The sequence below is a fragment of the Sinohyriopsis cumingii genome, unplaced genomic scaffold, assembly GCF_028554795.1.
Source record: "Sinohyriopsis cumingii isolate HCF-2022 unplaced genomic scaffold, ASM2855479v2 utg004429l, whole genome shotgun sequence".
NCBI lineage: Eukaryota > Metazoa > Mollusca > Bivalvia > Unionida > Unionidae > Sinohyriopsis > Sinohyriopsis cumingii.
Genome location: NW_028316748.1, coordinates 14,741 through 32,078, shown reverse-complemented (window position 1 = coordinate 32,078; position 17,338 = coordinate 14,741). Strand labels below are relative to the sequence as shown.

Here is a 17,338-nt window from a genome sequence, read left to right as displayed (position 1 = left end):
TTATGTTTTCACTGAATGTTAAAAGTACATCAGTATCACTTGTTTCTTTTCTTTTTGCAGGTGTCAGTTTGCATAGTGAGAGATTAGGATTAATCGGTTAGTCATGCTGAAAGAAACAATAGCTTCAATCTCATCCAGATAGTCATTCTGATCTAAGTGCACAAGAGAGTGACTTTGACGGACAGACTTAGCTTCTGCAGTTGTTTTATGGTACGTGCTTATCAAAAGCCAAGCCGGTGATATGCTTTTTACCTTGAACTGGATTTTCCACTATAAATATTTGTTCTATACCTTATCTTATTATTTACTATGATTTTGTAAACTCCAGAAAACATGAAAGTCAGTTGTAAGTAAATTAGTGTCTGAGAAGAATTTCTCTGTTAAACTGTATTGAGTAATTTGTATATGTATGGTCAGTTTCATTGGCTATGTATCAATGAATTTATTTGATATGTCACTCCTTGTAAGTTTTAGGGTCCTACACATCAGTATATCAATATTCCAGCATTGTCTAATGTTAATTGATTAAACTTTGACTTTTCCAGACTAGCTAGACTTGTGTTGCGATTACCCCCCCCCCAATATACACTCACACAACACTGATGTTGCTATTAGCATCTCCAGAATGATAATGAAAAGTTAGGAACCACTTCTTTTATATCAGTCTAAGAGTACTTCTAAAGTTCATGATTTACTTAAATGTGTGATTTCTTTAAGTTTGCTAGAAGAGTTTAGAGAAACTTTTCACTTCTGTCACTGACACCTAACATAGCATTTCTGTTATTCCCTCCTACAATGTATAACTTCCAGATCTCTTCTTGACATTCATGAAACACTGTGAAGGAATTTTGATTTTGTACTGATGCTATGGTGGTAAACAAAGACCAAGAGCATTGTAGGTTGCAAACAATTTGAAATCTTTCAAGAAATGCAGTCAGTCATAATTCACAATGTAAATAATGCAGTGCTTTTTGCCGCAAAGAGGTAACTTTTTTAAAAGCATAATACCATTTTTAGTTTTGTGCACAAAAAGTTTTCCTTTATACCATTGTACTAGATAATGTCTATATATGTGATATGTACACAACTTTTGACATAAACCATTTTGAGCCAAACCCTTAAGGTGGCAGGGTCCAGTTTCGTAATTTGGCCCCTGGCAAATTTCTTAACTTAAGGCTATGGTGTGACTTTTTCAGCTATTATTGTTTACTATTTATAGATATGGATATATTTGTGAACTAGGTGTTTTGGGCTTGTGTTGTTCTTGAAATTGATGTCAGTCATGTACACCTTCCATAGTTGCTCTGCAGTATGTTGATAGTGAAATACCAATAGTTGGCTAGGAAGAAGAGCTAGCCTCCCATAGCAGTAGACACGTGGGTTCAAGGCAAGCCGAGTATCTCAAAAACGGCTTGGATGACAACTATTCTGAATTGCATCAAACTATTTAGTAGACAATGTTTTTCAAAAGTTTCATCCAGGGAAAGGGCTTGCGTTTGCACTGTGAGTACTACATGCTGTCAAAAATGGCATTTGGATGTGAAAAATGCAGGTATAAAATAGGGGTTGGGGTGCATAAACCTCTTCTGCTATGAACTGCCATTGACTTCTCTGGTCAAGTGAATACTATTCTTATGCTCTGTTTTAATATAGGTATCTAAAAATATGGACCTTTTTGACCTCACTTGTGTATTTGATTTTTTATGATTTTTTATACTAGGTCACTGATTGCGGCATTAAATTTGTACATAAAAACTGGACCCTGCCCCCTTAAGGAAAATTGATCATTTTTTGATGGTGCAGTCAGCCACATCTATTACACTTTTCTGTTTCTTTGTGTATATTTAAATAATTTTTTATGCATTAGCTTTATTATATCTCCTTTCTTTTTCCATATATTACATAGTGTTGTGTGTGATGCTCTTTGGAGAGGGAGGTAACTGTGTTTTGTACCTCCATGTGAGGACTGTTTACATCATGACAAAGTAGCATATTTTGGATATAACTTACTAAATATGGGAACAAAATGGTAACCATAATGTATAGTCTTGCACTTTCTGTAGCTGGCAAGGTTTTGCACCTCTATTTTTATGAATACTATTCACATTTCAATACAGACACACCTAAACAATTGCATAGCATGTCAACATGTATTCTTTAAAGTAATTTAACTCCACAGGAGCAGATAGAATTCAGAGGAATCATACATAAACATACTGTTGTGAATATTGAATGTCACCAGTGGAATAGTCTTAGAAATAATGATGCATATGGCATATTACTTGGTATATTTTGGTGAGAAGAATGAAAGTTTTAGCACACCGACATAGTTTCTACCTTCATGACCCCACTCTGAAGTTGACATAAGAGATTCATATCTCACACTTGGGTGATAGTAGAAAATGTTTCAGTGTTATGTATATATCTTGAAATTTCTAGGTTCAGTTAACAAAGGGGGAAAAGCTTAAAATTAAGTGGCAGCTTCATGCATTTGACAATGCACATACAGTTTCTCCTCTGAAAGTCTTATGTTTTCACTGAATGTTAAAAGTACATCAGTATCACTTGTTTCTTTTCTTTTTGCAGGTGTCAGTTTGCATAGTGAGAGATTAGGATTAATCGGTTAGTCATGCTGAAAGAAACAATAGCTTCAATCTCATCCAGATAGTCATTCTGATCTAAGTGCACAAGAGAGTGACTTTGACGGACAGACTTAGCTTCTGCAGTTGTTTTATGGTACGTGCTTATCAAAAGCCAAGCCGGTGATATGCTTTTTACCTTGAACTGGATTTTCCACTATAAATATTTGTTCTATACCTTATCTTATTATTTACTATGATTTTGTAAACTCCAGAAAACATGAAAGTCAGTTGTAAGTAAATTAGTGTCTGAGAAGAATTTCTCTGTTAAACTGTATTGAGTAATTTGTATATGTATGGTCAGTTTCATTGGCTATGTATCAATGAATTTATTTGATATGTCACTCCTTGTAAGTTTTAGGGTCCTACACATCAGTATATCAATATTCCAGCATTGTCTAATGTTAATTGATTAAACTTTGACTTTTCCAGACTAGCTAGACTTGTGTTGCGATTACCCCCCCCCCCAATATACACTCACACAACACTGATGTTGCTATTAGCATCTCCAGAATGATAATGAAAAGTTAGGAACCACTTCTTTTATATCAGTCTAAGAGTACTTCTAAAGTTCATGATTTACTTAAATGTGTGATTTCTTTAAGTTTGCTAGAAGAGTTTAGAGAAACTTTTCACTTCTGTCACTGACACCTAACATAGCATTTCTGTTATTCCCTCCTACAATGTATAACTTCCAGATCTCTTCTTGACATTCATGAAACACTGTGAAGGAATTTTGATTTTGTACTGATGCTATGGTGGTAAACAAAGACCAAGAGCATTGTAGGTTGCAAACAATTTGAAATCTTTCAAGAAATGCAGTCAGTCATAATTCACAATGTAAATAATGCAGTGCTTTTTGCCGCAAAGAGGTAACTTTTTTAAAAGCATAATACCATTTTTAGTTTTGTGCACAAAAAGTTTTCCTTTATACCATTGTACTAGATAATGTCTATATATGTGATATGTACACAACTTTTGACATAAACCATTTTGAGCCAAACCCTTAAGGTGGCAGGGTCCAGTTTCGTAATTTGGCCCCTGGCAAATTTCTTAACTTAAGGCTATGGTGTGACTTTTTCAGCTATTATTGTTTACTATTTATAGATATGGATATATTTGTGAACTAGGTGTTTTGGGCTTGTGTTGTTCTTGAAATTGATGTCAGTCATGTACACCTTCCATAGTTGCTCTGCAGTATGTTGATAGTGAAATACCAATAGTTGGCTAGGAAGAAGAGCTAGCCTCCCATAGCAGTAGACACGTGGGTTCAAGGCAAGCCGAGTATCTCAAAAACGGCTTGGATGACAACTATTCTGAATTGCATCAAACTATTTAGTAGACAATGTTTTTCAAAAGTTTCATCCAGGGAAAGGGCTTGCGTTTGCACTGTGAGTACTACATGCTGTCAAAAATGGCATTTGGATGTGAAAAATGCAGGTATAAAATAGGGGTTGGGGTGCATAAACCTCTTCTGCTATGAACTGCCATTGACTTCTCTGGTCAAGTGAATACTATTCTTATGCTCTGTTTTAATATAGGTATCTAAAAATATGGACCTTTTTGACCTCACTTGTGTATTTGATTTTTTATGATTTTTTATACTAGGTCACTGATTGCGGCATTAAATTTGTACATAAAAACTGAACCCTGCCCCCTTAAGGAAAATTGATCATTTTTTGATGGTGCAGTCAGCCACATCTATTACACTTTTCTGTTTCTTTGTGTATATTTAAATAATTTTTATGCATTAGCTTTATTATATCTCCTTTCTTTTTCCATATATTACATAGTGTTGTGTGTGATGCTCTTTGGAGAGGGAGGTAACTGTGTTTTGTACCTCCATGTGAGGACTGTTTACATCATGACAAAGTAGCATATTTTGGATATAACTTACTAAATATGGGAACAAAATGGTAACCATAATGTATAGTCTTGCACTTTCTGTAGCTGGCAAGGTTTTGCACCTCTATTTTTATGAATACTATTCACATTTCAATACAGACACACCTAAACAATTGCATAGCATGTCAACATGTATTCTTTAAAGTAATTTAACTCCACAGGAGCAGATAGAATTCAGAGGAATCATACATAAACATACTGTTGTGAATATTGAATGTCACCAGTGGAATAGTCTTAGAAATAATGATGCATATGGCATATTACTTGGTATATTTTGGTGAGAAGAATGAAAGTTTTAGCACACCGACATAGTTTCTACCTTCATGACCCCACTCTGAAGTTGACATAAGAGATTCATATCTCACACTTGGGTGATAGTAGAAAATGTTTCAGTGTTATGTATATATCTTGAAATTTCTAGGTTCAGTTAACAAAGGGGGAAAAGCTTAAAATTAAGTGGCAGCTTCATGCATTTGACAATGCACATACAGTTTCTCCTCTGAAAGTCTTATGTTTTCACTGAATGTTAAAAGTACATCAGTATCACTTGTTTCTTTTCTTTTTGCAGGTGTCAGTTTGCATAGTGAGAGATTAGGATTAATCGGTTAGTCATGCTGAAAGAAACAATAGCTTCAATCTCATCCAGATAGTCATTCTGATCTAAGTGCACAAGAGAGTGACTTTGACGGACAGACTTAGCTTCTGCAGTTGTTTTATGGTACGTGCTTATCAAAAGCCAAGCCGGTGATATGCTTTTTACCTTGAACTGGATTTTCCACTATAAATATTTGTTCTATACCTTATCTTATTATTTACTATGATTTTGTAAACTCCAGAAAACATGAAAGTCAGTTGTAAGTAAATTAGTGTCTGAGAAGAATTTCTCTGTTAAACTGTATTGAGTAATTTGTATATGTATGGTCAGTTTCATTGGCTATGTATCAATGAATTTATTTGATATGTCACTCCTTGTAAGTTTTAGGGTCCTACACATCAGTATATCAATATTCCAGCATTGTCTAATGTTAATTGATTAAACTTTGACTTTTCCAGACTAGCTAGACTTGTGTTGCGATTACCCCCCCCCCAATATACACTCACACAACACTGATGTTGCTATTAGCATCTCCAGAATGATAATGAAAAGTTAGGAACCACTTCTTTTATATCAGTCTAAGAGTACTTCTAAAGTTCATGATTTACTTAAATGTGTGATTTCTTTAAGTTTGCTAGAAGAGTTTAGAGAAACTTTTCACTTCTGTCACTGACACCTAACATAGCATTTCTGTTATTCCCTCCTACAATGTATAACTTCCAGATCTCTTCTTGACATTCATGAAACACTGTGAAGGAATTTTGATTTTGTACTGATGCTATGGTGGTAAACAAAGACCAAGAGCATTGTAGGTTGCAAACAATTTGAAATCTTTCAAGAAATGCAGTCAGTCATAATTCACAATGTAAATAATGCAGTGCTTTTTGCCGCAAAGAGGTAACTTTTTTAAAAGCATAATACCATTTTTAGTTTTGTGCACAAAAAGTTTTCCTTTATACCATTGTACTAGATAATGTCTATATATGTGATATGTACACAACTTTTGACATAAACCATTTTGAGCCAAACCCTTAAGGTGGCAGGGTCCAGTTTCGTAATTTGGCCCCTGGCAAATTTCTTAACTTAAGGCTATGGTGTGACTTTTTCAGCTATTATTGTTTACTATTTATAGATATGGATATATTTGTGAACTAGGTGTTTTGGGCTTGTGTTGTTCTTGAAATTGATGTCAGTCATGTACACCTTCCATAGTTGCTCTGCAGTATGTTGATAGTGAAATACCAATAGTTGGCTAGGAAGAAGAGCTAGCCTCCCATAGCAGTAGACACGTGGGTTCAAGGCAAGCCGAGTATCTCAAAAACGGCTTGGATGACAACTATTCTGAATTGCATCAAACTATTTAGTAGACAATGTTTTTCAAAAGTTTCATCCAGGGAAAGGGCTTGCGTTTGCACTGTGAGTACTACATGCTGTCAAAAATGGCATTTGGATGTGAAAAATGCAGGTATAAAATAGGGGTTGGGGTGCATAAACCTCTTCTGCTATGAACTGCCATTGACTTCTCTGGTCAAGTGAATACTATTCTTATGCTCTGTTTTAATATAGGTATCTAAAAATATGGACCTTTTTGACCTCACTTGTGTATTTGATTTTTTATGATTTTTTATACTAGGTCACTGATTGCGGCATTAAATTTGTACATAAAAACTGGACCCTGCCCCCTTAAGGAAAATTGATCATTTTTTGATGGTGCAGTCAGCCACATCTATTACACTTTTCTGTTTCTTTGTGTATATTTAAATAATTTTTATGCATTAGCTTTATTATATCTCCTTTCTTTTTCCATATATTACATAGTGTTGTGTGTGATGCTCTTTGGAGAGGGAGGTAACTGTGTTTTGTACCTCCATGTGAGGACTGTTTACATCATGACAAAGTAGCATATTTTGGATATAACTTACTAAATATGGGAACAAAATGGTAACCATAATGTATAGTCTTGCACTTTCTGTAGCTGGCAAGGTTTTGCACCTCTATTTTTATGAATACTATTCACATTTCAATACAGACACACCTAAACAATTGCATAGCATGTCAACATGTATTCTTTAAAGTAATTTAACTCCACAGGAGCAGATAGAATTCAGAGGAATCATACATAAACATACTGTTGTGAATATTGAATGTCACCAGTGGAATAGTCTTAGAAATAATGATGCATATGGCATATTACTTGGTATATTTTGGTGAGAAGAATGAAAGTTTTAGCACACCGACATAGTTTCTACCTTCATGACCCCACTCTGAAGTTGACATAAGAGATTCATATCTCACACTTGGGTGATAGTAGAAAATGTTTCAGTGTTATGTATATATCTTGAAATTTCTAGGTTCAGTTAACAAAGGGGGAAAAGCTTAAAATTAAGTGGCAGCTTCATGCATTTGACAATGCACATACAGTTTCTCCTCTGAAAGTCTTATGTTTTCACTGAATGTTAAAAGTACATCAGTATCACTTGTTTCTTTTCTTTTTGCAGGTGTCAGTTTGCATAGTGAGAGATTAGGATTAATCGGTTAGTCATGCTGAAAGAAACAATAGCTTCAATCTCATCCAGATAGTCATTCTGATCTAAGTGCACAAGAGAGTGACTTTGACGGACAGACTTAGCTTCTGCAGTTGTTTTATGGTACGTGCTTATCAAAAGCCAAGCCGGTGATATGCTTTTTACCTTGAACTGGATTTTCCACTATAAATATTTGTTCTATACCTTATCTTATTATTTACTATGATTTTGTAAACTCCAGAAAACATGAAAGTCAGTTGTAAGTAAATTAGTGTCTGAGAAGAATTTCTCTGTTAAACTGTATTGAGTAATTTGTATATGTATGGTCAGTTTCATTGGCTATGTATCAATGAATTTATTTGATATGTCACTCCTTGTAAGTTTTAGGGTCCTACACATCAGTATATCAATATTCCAGCATTGTCTAATGTTAATTGATTAAACTTTGACTTTTCCAGACTAGCTAGACTTGTGTTGCGATTACCCCCCCCCCCCAATATACACTCACACAACACTGATGTTGCTATTAGCATCTCCAGAATGATAATGAAAAGTTAGGAACCACTTCTTTTATATCAGTCTAAGAGTACTTCTAAAGTTCATGATTTACTTAAATGTGTGATTTCTTTAAGTTTGCTAGAAGAGTTTAGAGAAACTTTTCACTTCTGTCACTGACACCTAACATAGCATTTCTGTTATTCCCTCCTACAATGTATAACTTCCAGATCTCTTCTTGACATTCATGAAACACTGTGAAGGAATTTTGATTTTGTACTGATGCTATGGTGGTAAACAAAGACCAAGAGCATTGTAGGTTGCAAACAATTTGAAATCTTTCAAGAAATGCAGTCAGTCATAATTCACAATGTAAATAATGCAGTGCTTTTTGCCGCAAAGAGGTAACTTTTTTAAAAGCATAATACCATTTTTAGTTTTGTGCACAAAAAGTTTTCCTTTATACCATTGTACTAGATAATGTCTATATATGTGATATGTACACAACTTTTGACATAAACCATTTTGAGCCAAACCCTTAAGGTGGCAGGGTCCAGTTTCGTAATTTGGCCCCTGGCAAATTTCTTAACTTAAGGCTATGGTGTGACTTTTTCAGCTATTATTGTTTACTATTTATAGATATGGATATATTTGTGAACTAGGTGTTTTGGGCTTGTGTTGTTCTTGAAATTGATGTCAGTCATGTACACCTTCCATAGTTGCTCTGCAGTATGTTGATAGTGAAATACCAATAGTTGGCTAGGAAGAAGAGCTAGCCTCCCATAGCAGTAGACACGTGGGTTCAAGGCAAGCCGAGTATCTCAAAAACGGCTTGGATGACAACTATTCTGAATTGCATCAAACTATTTAGTAGACAATGTTTTTCAAAAGTTTCATCCAGGGAAAGGGCTTGCGTTTGCACTGTGAGTACTACATGCTGTCAAAAATGGCATTTGGATGTGAAAAATGCAGGTATAAAATAGGGGTTGGGGTGCATAAACCTCTTCTGCTATGAACTGCCATTGACTTCTCTGGTCAAGTGAATACTATTCTTATGCTCTGTTTTAATATAGGTATCTAAAAATATGGACCTTTTTGACCTCACTTGTGTATTTGATTTTTTATGATTTTTTATACTAGGTCACTGATTGCGGCATTAAATTTGTACATAAAAACTGAACCCTGCCCCCTTAAGGAAAATTGATCATTTTTTGATGGTGCAGTCAGCCACATCTATTACACTTTTCTGTTTCTTTGTGTATATTTAAATAATTTTTATGCATTAGCTTTATTATATCTCCTTTCTTTTTCCATATATTACATAGTGTTGTGTGTGATGCTCTTTGGAGAGGGAGGTAACTGTGTTTTGTACCTCCATGTGAGGACTGTTTACATCATGACAAAGTAGCATATTTTGGATATAACTTACTAAATATGGGAACAAAATGGTAACCATAATGTATAGTCTTGCACTTTCTGTAGCTGGCAAGGTTTTGCACCTCTATTTTTATGAATACTATTCACATTTCAATACAGACACACCTAAACAATTGCATAGCATGTCAACATGTATTCTTTAAAGTAATTTAACTCCACAGGAGCAGATAGAATTCAGAGGAATCATACATAAACATACTGTTGTGAATATTGAATGTCACCAGTGGAATAGTCTTAGAAATAATGATGCATATGGCATATTACTTGGTATATTTTGGTGAGAAGAATGAAAGTTTTAGCACACCGACATAGTTTCTACCTTCATGACCCCACTCTGAAGTTGACATAAGAGATTCATATCTCACACTTGGGTGATAGTAGAAAATGTTTCAGTGTTATGTATATATCTTGAAATTTCTAGGTTCAGTTAACAAAGGGGGAAAAGCTTAAAATTAAGTGGCAGCTTCATGCATTTGACAATGCACATACAGTTTCTCCTCTGAAAGTCTTATGTTTTCACTGAATGTTAAAAGTACATCAGTATCACTTGTTTCTTTTCTTTTTGCAGGTGTCAGTTTGCATAGTGAGAGATTAGGATTAATCGGTTAGTCATGCTGAAAGAAACAATAGCTTCAATCTCATCCAGATAGTCATTCTGATCTAAGTGCACAAGAGAGTGACTTTGACGGACAGACTTAGCTTCTGCAGTTGTTTTATGGTACGTGCTTATCAAAAGCCAAGCCGGTGATATGCTTTTTACCTTGAACTGGATTTTCCACTATAAATATTTGTTCTATACCTTATCTTATTATTTACTATGATTTTGTAAACTCCAGAAAACATGAAAGTCAGTTGTAAGTAAATTAGTGTCTGAGAAGAATTTCTCTGTTAAACTGTATTGAGTAATTTGTATATGTATGGTCAGTTTCATTGGCTATGTATCAATGAATTTATTTGATATGTCACTCCTTGTAAGTTTTAGGGTCCTACACATCAGTATATCAATATTCCAGCATTGTCTAATGTTAATTGATTAAACTTTGACTTTTCCAGACTAGCTAGACTTGTGTTGCGATTACCCCCCCCCCCCCAATATACACTCACACAACACTGATGTTGCTATTAGCATCTCCAGAATGATAATGAAAAGTTAGGAACCACTTCTTTTATATCAGTCTAAGAGTACTTCTAAAGTTCATGATTTACTTAAATGTGTGATTTCTTTAAGTTTGCTAGAAGAGTTTAGAGAAACTTTTCACTTCTGTCACTGACACCTAACATAGCATTTCTGTTATTCCCTCCTACAATGTATAACTTCCAGATCTCTTCTTGACATTCATGAAACACTGTGAAGGAATTTTGATTTTGTACTGATGCTATGGTGGTAAACAAAGACCAAGAGCATTGTAGGTTGCAAACAATTTGAAATCTTTCAAGAAATGCAGTCAGTCATAATTCACAATGTAAATAATGCAGTGCTTTTTGCCGCAAAGAGGTAACTTTTTTAAAAGCATAATACCATTTTTAGTTTTGTGCACAAAAAGTTTTCCTTTATACCATTGTACTAGATAATGTCTATATATGTGATATGTACACAACTTTTGACATAAACCATTTTGAGCCAAACCCTTAAGGAAAATTGATCATTTTTTGATGGTGCAGTCAGCCACATCTATTACACTTTTCTGTTTCTTTGTGTATATTTAAATAATTTTTATGCATTAGCTTTATTATATCTCCTTTCTTTTTCCATATATTACATAGTGTTGTGTGTGATGCTCTTTGGAGAGGGAGGTAACTGTGTTTTGTACCTCCATGTGAGGACTGTTTACATCATGACAAAGTAGCATATTTTGGATATAACTTACTAAATATGGGAACAAAATGGTAACCATAATGTATAGTCTTGCACTTTCTGTAGCTGGCAAGGTTTTGCACCTCTATTTTTATGAATACTATTCACATTTCAATACAGACACACCTAAACAATTGCATAGCATGTCAACATGTATTCTTTAAAGTAATTTAACTCCACAGGAGCAGATAGAATTCAGAGGAATCATACATAAACATACTGTTGTGAATATTGAATGTCACCAGTGGAATAGTCTTAGAAATAATGATGCATATGGCATATTACTTGGTATATTTTGGTGAGAAGAATGAAAGTTTTAGCACACCGACATAGTTTCTACCTTCATGACCCCACTCTGAAGTTGACATAAGAGATTCATATCTCACACTTGGGTGATAGTAGAAAATGTTTCAGTGTTATGTATATATCTTGAAATTTCTAGGTTCAGTTAACAAAGGGGGAAAAGCTTAAAATTAAGTGGCAGCTTCATGCATTTGACAATGCACATACAGTTTCTCCTCTGAAAGTCTTATGTTTTCACTGAATGTTAAAAGTACATCAGTATCACTTGTTTCTTTTCTTTTTGCAGGTGTCAGTTTGCATAGTGAGAGATTAGGATTAATCGGTTAGTCATGCTGAAAGAAACAATAGCTTCAATCTCATCCAGATAGTCATTCTGATCTAAGTGCACAAGAGAGTGACTTTGACGGACAGACTTAGCTTCTGCAGTTGTTTTATGGTACGTGCTTATCAAAAGCCAAGCCGGTGATATGCTTTTTACCTTGAACTGGATTTTCCACTATAAATATTTGTTCTATACCTTATCTTATTATTTACTATGATTTTGTAAACTCCAGAAAACATGAAAGTCAGTTGTAAGTAAATTAGTGTCTGAGAAGAATTTCTCTGTTAAACTGTATTGAGTAATTTGTATATGTATGGTCAGTTTCATTGGCTATGTATCAATGAATTTATTTGATATGTCACTCCTTGTAAGTTTTAGGGTCCTACACATCAGTATATCAATATTCCAGCATTGTCTAATGTTAATTGATTAAACTTTGACTTTTCCAGACTAGCTAGACTTGTGTTGCGATTACCCCCCCCCCCCCCAATATACACTCACACAACACTGATGTTGCTATTAGCATCTCCAGAATGATAATGAAAAGTTAGGAACCACTTCTTTTATATCAGTCTAAGAGTACTTCTAAAGTTCATGATTTACTTAAATGTGTGATTTCTTTAAGTTTGCTAGAAGAGTTTAGAGAAACTTTTCACTTCTGTCACTGACACCTAACATAGCATTTCTGTTATTCCCTCCTACAATGTATAACTTCCAGATCTCTTCTTGACATTCATGAAACACTGTGAAGGAATTTTGATTTTGTACTGATGCTATGGTGGTAAACAAAGACCAAGAGCATTGTAGGTTGCAAACAATTTGAAATCTTTCAAGAAATGCAGTCAGTCATAATTCACAATGTAAATAATGCAGTGCTTTTTGCCGCAAAGAGGTAACTTTTTTAAAAGCATAATACCATTTTTAGTTTTGTGCACAAAAAGTTTTCCTTTATACCATTGTACTAGATAATGTCTATATATGTGATATGTACACAACTTTTGACATAAACCATTTTGAGCCAAACCCTTAAGGTGGCAGGGTCCAGTTTCGTAATTTGGCCCCTGGCAAATTTCTTAACTTAAGGCTATGGTGTGACTTTTTCAGCTATTATTGTTTACTATTTATAGATATGGATATATTTGTGAACTAGGTGTTTTGGGCTTGTGTTGTTCTTGAAATTGATGTCAGTCATGTACACCTTCCATAGTTGCTCTGCAGTATGTTGATAGTGAAATACCAATAGTTGGCTAGGAAGAAGAGCTAGCCTCCCATAGCAGTAGACACGTGGGTTCAAGGCAAGCCGAGTATCTCAAAAACGGCTTGGATGACAACTATTCTGAATTGCATCAAACTATTTAGTAGACAATGTTTTTCAAAAGTTTCATCCAGGGAAAGGGCTTGCGTTTGCACTGTGAGTACTACATGCTGTCAAAAATGGCATTTGGATGTGAAAAATGCAGGTATAAAATAGGGGTTGGGGTGCATAAACCTCTTCTGCTATGAACTGCCATTGACTTCTCTGGTCAAGTGAATACTATTCTTATGCTCTGTTTTAATATAGGTATCTAAAAATATGGACCTTTTTGACCTCACTTGTGTATTTGATTTTTTATGATTTTTTATACTAGGTCACTGATTGCGGCATTAAATTTGTACATAAAAACTGGACCCTGCCCCCTTAAGGAAAATTGATCATTTTTTGATGGTGCAGTCAGCCACATCTATTACACTTTTCTGTTTCTTTGTGTATATTTAAATAATTTTTATGCATTAGCTTTATTATATCTCCTTTCTTTTTCCATATATTACATAGTGTTGTGTGTGATGCTCTTTGGAGAGGGAGGTAACTGTGTTTTGTACCTCCATGTGAGGACTGTTTACATCATGACAAAGTAGCATATTTTGGATATAACTTACTAAATATGGGAACAAAATGGTAACCATAATGTATAGTCTTGCACTTTCTGTAGCTGGCAAGGTTTTGCACCTCTATTTTTATGAATACTATTCACATTTCAATACAGACACACCTAAACAATTGCATAGCATGTCAACATGTATTCTTTAAAGTAATTTAACTCCACAGGAGCAGATAGAATTCAGAGGAATCATACATAAACATACTGTTGTGAATATTGAATGTCACCAGTGGAATAGTCTTAGAAATAATGATGCATATGGCATATTACTTGGTATATTTTGGTGAGAAGAATGAAAGTTTTAGCACACCGACATAGTTTCTACCTTCATGACCCCACTCTGAAGTTGACATAAGAGATTCATATCTCACACTTGGGTGATAGTAGAAAATGTTTCAGTGTTATGTATATATCTTGAAATTTCTAGGTTCAGTTAACAAAGGGGGAAAAGCTTAAAATTAAGTGGCAGCTTCATGCATTTGACAATGCACATACAGTTTCTCCTCTGAAAGTCTTATGTTTTCACTGAATGTTAAAAGTACATCAGTATCACTTGTTTCTTTTCTTTTTGCAGGTGTCAGTTTGCATAGTGAGAGATTAGGATTAATCGGTTAGTCATGCTGAAAGAAACAATAGCTTCAATCTCATCCAGATAGTCATTCTGATCTAAGTGCACAAGAGAGTGACTTTGACGGACAGACTTAGCTTCTGCAGTTGTTTTATGGTACGTGCTTATCAAAAGCCAAGCCGGTGATATGCTTTTTACCTTGAACTGGATTTTCCACTATAAATATTTGTTCTATACCTTATCTTATTATTTACTATGATTTTGTAAACTCCAGAAAACATGAAAGTCAGTTGTAAGTAAATTAGTGTCTGAGAAGAATTTCTCTGTTAAACTGTATTGAGTAATTTGTATATGTATGGTCAGTTTCATTGGCTATGTATCAATGAATTTATTTGATATGTCACTCCTTGTAAGTTTTAGGGTCCTACACATCAGTATATCAATATTCCAGCATTGTCTAATGTTAATTGATTAAACTTTGACTTTTCCAGACTAGCTAGACTTGTGTTGCGATTACCCCCCCCCCCCAATATACACTCACACAACACTGATGTTGCTATTAGCATCTCCAGAATGATAATGAAAAGTTAGGAACCACTTCTTTTATATCAGTCTAAGAGTACTTCTAAAGTTCATGATTTACTTAAATGTGTGATTTCTTTAAGTTTGCTAGAAGAGTTTAGAGAAACTTTTCACTTCTGTCACTGACACCTAACATAGCATTTCTGTTATTCCCTCCTACAATGTATAACTTCCAGATCTCTTCTTGACATTCATGAAACACTGTGAAGGAATTTTGATTTTGTACTGATGCTATGGTGGTAAACAAAGACCAAGAGCATTGTAGGTTGCAAACAATTTGAAATCTTTCAAGAAATGCAGTCAGTCATAATTCACAATGTAAATAATGCAGTGCTTTTTGCCGCAAAGAGGTAACTTTTTTAAAAGCATAATACCATTTTTAGTTTTGTGCACAAAAAGTTTTCCTTTATACCATTGTACTAGATAATGTCTATATATGTGATATGTACACAACTTTTGACATAAACCATTTTGAGCCAAACCCTTAAGGTGGCAGGGTCCAGTTTCGTAATTTGGCCCCTGGCAAATTTCTTAACTTAAGGCTATGGTGTGACTTTTTCAGCTATTATTGTTTACTATTTATAGATATGGATATATTTGTGAACTAGGTGTTTTGGGCTTGTGTTGTTCTTGAAATTGATGTCAGTCATGTACACCTTCCATAGTTGCTCTGCAGTATGTTGATAGTGAAATACCAATAGTTGGCTAGGAAGAAGAGCTAGCCTCCCATAGCAGTAGACACGTGGGTTCAAGGCAAGCCGAGTATCTCAAAAACGGCTTGGATGACAACTATTCTGAATTGCATCAAACTATTTAGTAGACAATGTTTTTCAAAAGTTTCATCCAGGGAAAGGGCTTGCGTTTGCACTGTGAGTACTACATGCTGTCAAAAATGGCATTTGGATGTGAAAAATGCAGGTATAAAATAGGGGTTGGGGTGCATAAACCTCTTCTGCTATGAACTGCCATTGACTTCTCTGGTCAAGTGAATACTATTCTTATGCTCTGTTTTAATATAGGTATCTAAAAATATGGACCTTTTTGACCTCACTTGTGTATTTGATTTTTTATGATTTTTTATACTAGGTCACTGATTGCGGCATTAAATTTGTACATAAAAACTGGACCCTGCCCCCTTAAGGAAAATTGATCATTTTTTGATGGTGCAGTCAGCCACATCTATTACACTTTTCTGTTTCTTTGTGTATATTTAAATAATTTTTATGCATTAGCTTTATTATATCTCCTTTCTTTTTCCATATATTACATAGTGTTGTGTGTGATGCTCTTTGGAGAGGGAGGTAACTGTGTTTTGTACCTCCATGTGAGGACTGTTTACATCATGACAAAGTAGCATATTTTGGATATAACTTACTAAATATGGGAACAAAATGGTAACCATAATGTATAGTCTTGCACTTTCTGTAGCTGGCAAGGTTTTGCACCTCTATTTTTATGAATACTATTCACATTTCAATACAGACACACCTAAACAATTGCATAGCATGTCAACATGTATTCTTTAAAGTAATTTAACTCCACAGGAGCAGATAGAATTCAGAGGAATCATACATAAACATACTGTTGTGAATATTGAATGTCACCAGTGGAATAGTCTTAGAAATAATGATGCATATGGCATATTACTTGGTATATTTTGGTGAGAAGAATGAAAGTTTTAGCACACCGACATAGTTTCTACCTTCATGACCCCACTCTGAAGTTGACATAAGAGATTCATATCTCACACTTGGGTGATAGTAGAAAATGTTTCAGTGTTATGTATATATCTTGAAATTTCTAGGTTCAGTTAACAAAGGGGGAAAAGCTTAAAATTAAGTGGCAGCTTCATGCATTTGACAATGCACATACAGTTTCTCCTCTGAAAGTCTTATGTTTTCACTGAATGTTAAAAGTACATCAGTATCACTTGTTTCTTTTCTTTTTGCAGGTGTCAGTTTGCATAGTGAGAGATTAGGATTAATCGGTTAGTCATGCTGAAAGAAACAATAGCTTCAATCTCATCCAGATAGTCATTCTGATCTAAGTGCACAAGAGAGTGACTTTGACGGACAGACTTAGCTTCTGCAGTTGTTTTATGGTACGTGCTTATCAAAAGCCAAGCCGGTGATATGCTTTTTACCTTGAACTGGATTTTCCACTATAAATATTTGTTCTATACCTTATCTTATT

At 34.6% G+C, this 17,338-nt stretch overlaps 1 long non-coding RNA gene across 5 annotated transcripts in view; it reads left to right on the top strand.

Annotated features, from left to right (window-relative positions):
• Positions 1-65: 65 nt before the first annotated feature.
• LOC149769171 (uncharacterized) overlaps positions 66-17,338 on the top strand; it is a 31,725-nt gene continuing 14,452 nt past the window's right edge. The window contains exons 1-8 of one of the 5 annotated variants that reach the window (XR_016419385.1): positions 66-210; positions 2,587-2,736; positions 5,113-5,262; positions 7,638-7,787; positions 10,165-10,314; positions 12,041-12,190; positions 14,570-14,719; positions 17,097-17,246. This is a non-coding gene — a long non-coding RNA (uncharacterized LOC149769171). Of the gene's footprint in view, positions 211-1,376; positions 1,553-2,586; positions 2,737-3,903; positions 4,080-5,112; positions 5,263-7,637; positions 7,788-10,164; positions 10,315-12,040; positions 12,191-14,569; positions 14,720-17,096; positions 17,247-17,338 lie in introns of those variants that run through there. The other 4 variants (XR_016419387.1, XR_016419386.1, XR_016419389.1 and 1 more) reach the window with 4 other exon arrangements.